At 43.3% G+C, this 7114-nt stretch overlaps 1 pseudogene; it reads right to left on the bottom strand.

Moving 5' to 3' along the window:
* The window catches only part of LOC102854138, a 26998-nt pseudogene extending 20272 nt beyond the window's left edge, over positions 1-6726 (bottom strand).
* Between the last annotated feature and the right edge of the window lie 388 nt (positions 6727-7114).

Below are 7114 nucleotides of genomic sequence, written 5' to 3'. Positions count from 1 at the left end.
TCACCTGCTCCCCCCATCAACCAAACTGTGCAGCTCTGCAGCTGCATCCTGGCCCATCCTCACCCTTCTGCCCCCAACCCTCACCTCCTTGTACCGCCAATATGTTTTTCCCAATAAAAATTAAAAAAAATTTTAAAGAGAGGAAGACCCTCATAATTTTTATAGCGATGCACTCAAGTATATCAAAGATGGTGAGAATGGCACAGGATAGAGGAAAGTTCAAATCTGTTGTTCATATGGTTTCATGAGTTGCATTTGGCACCATCTAACAATAACATAGGTGGTAGGTAAATAGATAAAGGAGCTCCGGTGACCTAGTGCATGAGGTTGGAATCCACTAGAAGCTCTGCAGGAGAATTAATTGTCACTCTATTCTATTTACTGCCTATGAATGTTGGGGAATGTTGTGGAATATTGGAGAGGAAGGGAGGGCCTCTGGCCAGAACAGATAGCCTGTGTTCCCGATAAGTGCAAGCCTCCCAAAAGCCTTTAATACGGGGTAGAGAAAGCTCCCCTGTGTTTTGCTGTACCGGCTTGAGAAAGCTCGCCACCTGTAAAGACAGCTGCCACGTCTGTTGAGCTGGGAGTGGTTCGCACAAGGCTCAGGTTCTCCTAACTAATCCGCATGTCCCACATCTGTCCCACCCTAATAAAATGGAGATGGATCGACTCTCTGATCCTCTCCTGGAGTGGTGTATCTCCGTCGTGCTTATCCCCATCAGGGTGTCGCTATCAAATTTCCAGCAAACAGACAGGGACATATGGCACCTGGAACAGAGACGTACCTGATGAAGTACCGGGTGAGTACCCTCTGTGTTCACTCCTGTCAAGTTTTCAGGTGAGTACCCTTTGTGCTCACTCCCATCATGGTATTGGGTGAGTATTCCTTGTGCTCACTCCCATCAGGTATCCGGTGAGCATCCCTTTCTGTGCTCACTTCCATCAGGTATCAGGTGAGTGCCCCTTTCTGTGTCACTCCAGTCAGGGATTTGAGGGCCTATGTAGTTTTGGGGGCCTGCCTGATGTAGGCTTAAACTTGATGTAGGTGGAAGGGAAGAGACCTGGTAGAGGTCTTTGGGTAAACACCCCTTGCTTAGGCAAAAAGCTAAGGAAAATTCTTCTTTCCACTCTTGCCCCTGTTAGGGAGCAGAGAACCTGAAATAGGTCCATCTTATCGGACAAGTGTTCCCTTGCCTTGGCAAGGGTAATTCGGCAAGCAATTTAAAAGATTCAGCAAGCAATTTAAAAGATCCTGAAGTGAATTGTCTAATGTCATTAGAAAGTGGGGAGGTCAAACGTAAACAATCTCAAGCTTTTTCCCTTTTGGACAACAGTTGTTGTCCTTGGATTATTGCTGCTCACATATTCAAGGTGCAAACTTGGGGTCCTTTAGACTAGTGAGAGAAGATTTTCACCCTGGGACCTACACCATCCTTTACCAGCAGGAAGTAGCTAAGAGAATGTGTCCCCTCTCCTAATGAATCAGGGCAAAATATTTCTCAAGGGGGTGGTGTCAGGGAATGGCAAAGGACATGCTGACAGAGAAGATCAATCAGAAGTGGTTTTGACAAAGACTGTGGCAATATTAGAAGAAATGCACCATTAACTGTTTGTTATGGCAGGGGATCTAAAAATAGCCCTAAAGAATTTAGAGAAGATGATTGCACCACCTCTTCTCTAGTCTCCCAAGAAATAAGAAAAACATAGAAAGGAAGTGGGGACAATATAGAGAAAACAGTGAAGAAACAGGAAATTCTTGGGCTGAGGAGTTATGTGATCAGTGAGATGCTGGGTGGAACTCTGAGGTACATGTGTGCTCTGTTGACGTGCACTCAACACCTGGGTGTCCTATACATAAGTATCATATGATCAGTGTGATGCTCGCTCTGAGGCAAATGTGTTTCTTGTTGACTTATATCCCACACCTGAACTTCCTTTATGTCCATTTGCTGGGAGAGAGTTAAAAAAACTTAGGACAGCTGTTAAGAGATGATGGAGCTTGTTCTCTATGGGCGAAAGCACAGCTTAATTCATTATGCCTTAATTTGAACACCCCTGAAGATTAGAAAGATATGATGAGGGCAGTTTTTTCAAAACCTCCCATGTGTGTTCACTGACAATCAGATACACCTCCTAGTGAACCGCCAATATTGGTTATGTGGAAGGATCCATTAGATCATGTATGAAGTAGGTCCGATCCTTTACTACCGTTGGGAGGGAGAGGTTTTGTTTATATTTTCCCACAGAACAAACTACATCCTGTGTGGATTCCTGCTCATCATTTCTTATTCCAATCCACCTACTGAGAAGATGTTGAGTGTCCACAAAAAGAAGTTGAAGCCTCAGACGCCACAGACACCTGTGACCTAGAGCATGCCAAAGGCACTCCAACCAACAGGGTCCTGACCTTAACCCTGGGAGTGGTAAACCCAGTGGTCTTGTGTTTATAACAGTGCTTATTGCTGCTTTGGCCATCAGTAGTGTCGCAGCAGGAGAAACTAATTAGGTTTTGTAAGCTTTTGCCTCTTCTCCCGCATTTCCTATATGTATGTGGTTTTCCTAGCTATCCTATATTCACCTCCCAATCCAATCTGGAAGTGAATTTATGGCAATTCTAACCATTTTATTATCTCCCCAGTTGTCATTACAAAAGCAGCCACAGACCTCTCCACAAGACAGAATGCCCAAGCAGCTGCACTGAATAATCAATCGTTCTACTCTTAACAGTTATTGGGTCATCCTCCTCCCAAGAAACACTGGCGGCTCTACACCAGAGACTTTCCCCCTATTTAAAAGGAAAAGGGAGGCTATGTTTTGGAATGTTGAGGAGGAAGGGAGTGCCTCTGGCCAGGACAGATCGCCTAAGCTCCAGATAGGTGCAAGCCTCCCAACAGCCTTTAATATGGGGTAGAGAAAGCTCCCCTCGGTCTGTTGAGCTGGGAATGGTCCACATGAGGCTCAGGTTCTCCTAACCAATCCGCATGTCCCACGTCTGTAAATCCACCCTATACTGTGTTTCTGTTTACCTAGTTGTATATAAGTGCACTGCAGATCCCAATAAAATTGAGCTACATAGACTCTCTAATCCTCTACTGGAGTGATGTATCTCCGTCGTGCTTACCCCCATCAGGGTGTCACTGTCAATTTTCCTGCGAACAGACAGCGACAGTCAGAAATTGATCATTGTGAAAAAAAAAATAAAAATAAATAAAAAGAGAAATGGATCATTGTGGCTTGATGGCAGCCAACAATAGATAGAAACAGATATATAAATATTTTACATATTTGTGAAAGAAAAATGACCATTCTTCTCAAAAAACCTACTGGAGGGTGAGCTATAAGTTGGTTCCAACTAGACTACTATCAGTTGTAATTATCTATCTATCTATCTACCTATCTATCTATCTGCTGTCAAGGACCTCTCTAGAGTGCTGAAAAGCAATAAAGTCAGTCTAGAGACTAAAGTGCTCCTAATCCAGGCCACGGTCTGGATTAATTGCTATATATCAGAGAGGTCAATGACTAAGGACGACATAAGAAGCATTGATTTCTTTGAATTGTTCTGGAGAAGAGTCTTGAGGATGCCATAGACTGCCAGGGAAAAAAAGTCTGTCTTGGAGAGGGTGAAACCAAGTTTCTTCTTGGAGTCTAGAATTTGAAGTTCCATCTCACATACTTTGGGCATGTGTCTAGGAGAGACCAGTCCAGTCCTTGAAGAAGGGTGGAGGGACAGCGCAGGAGAGGAAGACCCTGGATGAGATACAGTGACTGATACAGTGACTGGGGCAATGGGGGTTGGTGTGTCAGAATTAGTGAGACTGGCTCAGGACAGGGCAAGCTTCAGAGCTCCTGTACATAGAGTTGCTATGTTTTACAGGTGACACAACGGCCCATAACAACAACAGCAACATATACATATATTCATAATACACATATGTATTTGTGCATAGTTAGTGTTTTCATAATTTGTCCTGCTAAAATTAATACCTGACTATTTATAAGAAGTCTCCGGTCAATGGAGACCCAAGTGCTTGACTTGCCATATAAGTCCATGATCTCTGACATCAGTAGCCCCCCTTTTCTTAGTTTCCAGCTCCTTTGGATTTGACAATTAACTTGAAGGTCTCCCAGAGACTCAGACCCATTAGGGGAATGATTCACACAGAACAGGCCAGTATTAAAGAAACTATTGAGTGATGGGCCAGGATCCTGTAAACTGTTGGTGATGGCACAGCTGAATGGCGACTGTGGGTGATGCATGCTGGTGGTGTAGAGCAGCAAAAAACTATGTCCTTTGTGAGCAAGCTTCTCCAATAGAAAAAGACACCTGGCACTGAGGTCCCATATAAGCTTCTAGTAGGGTGGGGCTTGTGTCCCATCCTAATCCTCTCTCCTTAATATAATAACTACTTCAGCACAAAAGAAGCAGTTAATTATTATTAGCTAGAGAAGACATCTGAACGATAAACCTTAGATACCCAGGGTATATATGTATGTTATTGTTGTTGTTGTTAAGTGCCGTCGAGTCGCAGGCAACTCATAACGACCCTATGAAGGAGAGTCCTCGAGGCTTGGAAGCCTTTCTTCCTCTCTCCAGGTTCATAGGGTTTCTGGAGGCATGCTATTACGGAAGTGGATGCCACGCCTCCTTCCAAATATATGTATATGAATATATGTGTTAAATCCTCTTTTGACAAATAAACCTTTATTATTAGGATGGCACAAGATAGAACAGAGTTCAAGTTGGCTGTTCATAGGGTTGCTATTAGTCATACTTGAGTCAATGACACCTAACAACAATATTATGTTTTTAGAAGCTAGCAAGTACTAAGTCCATAATATGTAGATGTGGAGATTGATAAATCCAAGTTTGATAGATATGGAAGGGTACATTGATACAAGGCCCCAAAGAAGTGAGGATTCAGATGTAAGATGGTTATTGTTGCAAAGACACCTGTGATTCATGTTGTTGTGACATACCACCAAGTCACCTGCTACTCATCGCAGCCCTATATACAATAGTTCTAAATCCTGACCTATCCTGAGCCAGTGTCATTGACTCTGACATCATTGTCCCAGTTACTGTATTAATCTATCTCATTCTCCTGCGCTGTCCCTCTACCTATGACAAGCATGATGTCCTTCTCCAAGGACTGGTCCCTTCTGGCCGCATGCCCAGAGTATATGAGATGAAGCTTCAGTATCTTTGCCTCCTAGGATAAATTTGGTTTTGCCCTCTCCAAGACTGACCTATTTGTTCTCCCAGTGGTCCCTGATATGTTCAAGATGCTTCTCCAGCACCACAATTCAAAAGCATCAGTTCTTCTACTGTCATCCTTAGTAATTGTCCAGCTCTCTGATGCATAACAAGTAATTGAAAAGACCATGCCCTGGATCAGGTGCACCTTAGCCCCTGGACTAACATTGTTACTCTTTAACACTTTGGAGAGGTCCCTGACAGCAGACTTTCTCAATGCAATTTGTCTTTTAATTTCCTGGCAGCTGGTTCCAAGGATGTTGATTGTGGAGCAGAGCAAGCTGAAATTTGTTAATGAACTCAAATCTCCTCTCCATTTATTGCGGCCTAGTGGGGAGAATCTTTGTCTTTTTTATATTAAGCTTAAGTCCATATTGAAGACTACAGGCCTTGACCTTCTGCAGCAAATGCTTCAGGTTCTCTCCTCTGTTTCAGCAAGCAAGTTTGTATCATCTGCGTAATGCAGGTTATTGATGAGTCTTCCTCCTGATGCCATACTTCTCCTCATAAAGTCAGTTCTCCCAAATAATCCATTCTTCATACAGATTGAAAAGGTATGGAAATAGACTTCATTACTGATGCACTCCCTTCCTAATCTTTAACTATGCAGTGACTCATAGCAACCCAATGAACAGCCTTTGCCCTATCCTGCACCATCTTCACCATCTCTAATATGCTCAAGCCCACTGAGCATATTAACAGTGCATATTGACACAGTTGCTGTGTCAACCCATCTTGTTGAGGTCTTCCTCTCTACTTCTGACTCTACTCCTTTCCCAACATGATGTCCTTTTCCAAAGACTGGTCCCTCCTGACAATATGCACTAAGTATGTGAGATAAAATTTTACCATTCTTGCCTCTAAAGAGCTCCTTGGATGATGCCGTTCCTCCAAGATAGATTTGTTGTTCTTTTGGCAGTTTATGGGATATTCAGTACTCTTCTCCAGCATTACAATTCAAAGGCAACTTTCAGATGCACAGAAAGTAATTGAAAAAACTGTGGCTTGGATCAGGTACACCTTAGTCTTTAAACTGACATCATTGCTTTTTTATGACTTTGGAGAGATCTTTGACAGCAGGTTTTCCCCAACAACACCCCCCCCCTCCCGCCCCAGTAAAAGCAGCTTGACATTATTGCAGGGAAGTTAGAGAGACACAGGGCGAGGGAGAGTCTTTGCAGAAGTTTGCATCACTGAGCAGGTCTGCCAGATCCCAGTTCTGTCTGGAAGCCAGGAAAGATCAGCCACCCTTCCCTCTTTGATCCATCCTGCAAGCCAGGATGCAGGCCCATTACTTGCGACTGATACAGGACGCAGTTTTTCCTGTTTTTTTCAAAGTTTCTAACAGAGCGTCCACCCTTCTCTGAGTCGATGCAAACCTTCTTGCTGGACCGGTCAGTGTCAGTCTGCACTCCTACCAATTTGTTGAGGATTTGAGTGACAGCATTAGAGCAGCCCTCACAGGTCATGTCCACAAAGCATGGTGGCAGCAGACTCCCTTCTGGCTGTTCTGAAGGCTCTCTAGGCTCGTTTTCCTAGTGTGCGCGACGACACATTTTTTTTTAAAGGTGAAGAAATAGAGATATATTTGAAAGTTATATCCCCAACAGGACAGACCTTTCTCCTTGAAAAAGGATATATGGAGGAGGTACACAACACATCTTTTTTTTTTTAGATTTTACTGAAAGTTTATAAAGAACTTGGATTTCCATTTATTCATTGTTGCACATTTTCCTCCCTGCTCACCCCCTCACTCCCAGTTTGCTTTTTCTTTGGGAAAAAGTTATTTTATTGTCATTGTGCTAGCCAAACTTGGTTTTCTCAATAATCTTTTAAAAAGGAAGGTTTTATTTACAT

The sequence above is a fragment of the Elephantulus edwardii genome, unplaced genomic scaffold (genome assembly GCF_000299155.1).
Source record: "Elephantulus edwardii isolate Elephantulus edwardi_28Jun2011 unplaced genomic scaffold, EleEdw1.0 scaffold00512, whole genome shotgun sequence".
NCBI classification, from domain to species: Eukaryota; Metazoa; Chordata; class Mammalia; order Macroscelidea; family Macroscelididae; genus Elephantulus; species Elephantulus edwardii.
This window is presented reverse-complemented; position numbering and strand designations above follow the sequence as displayed.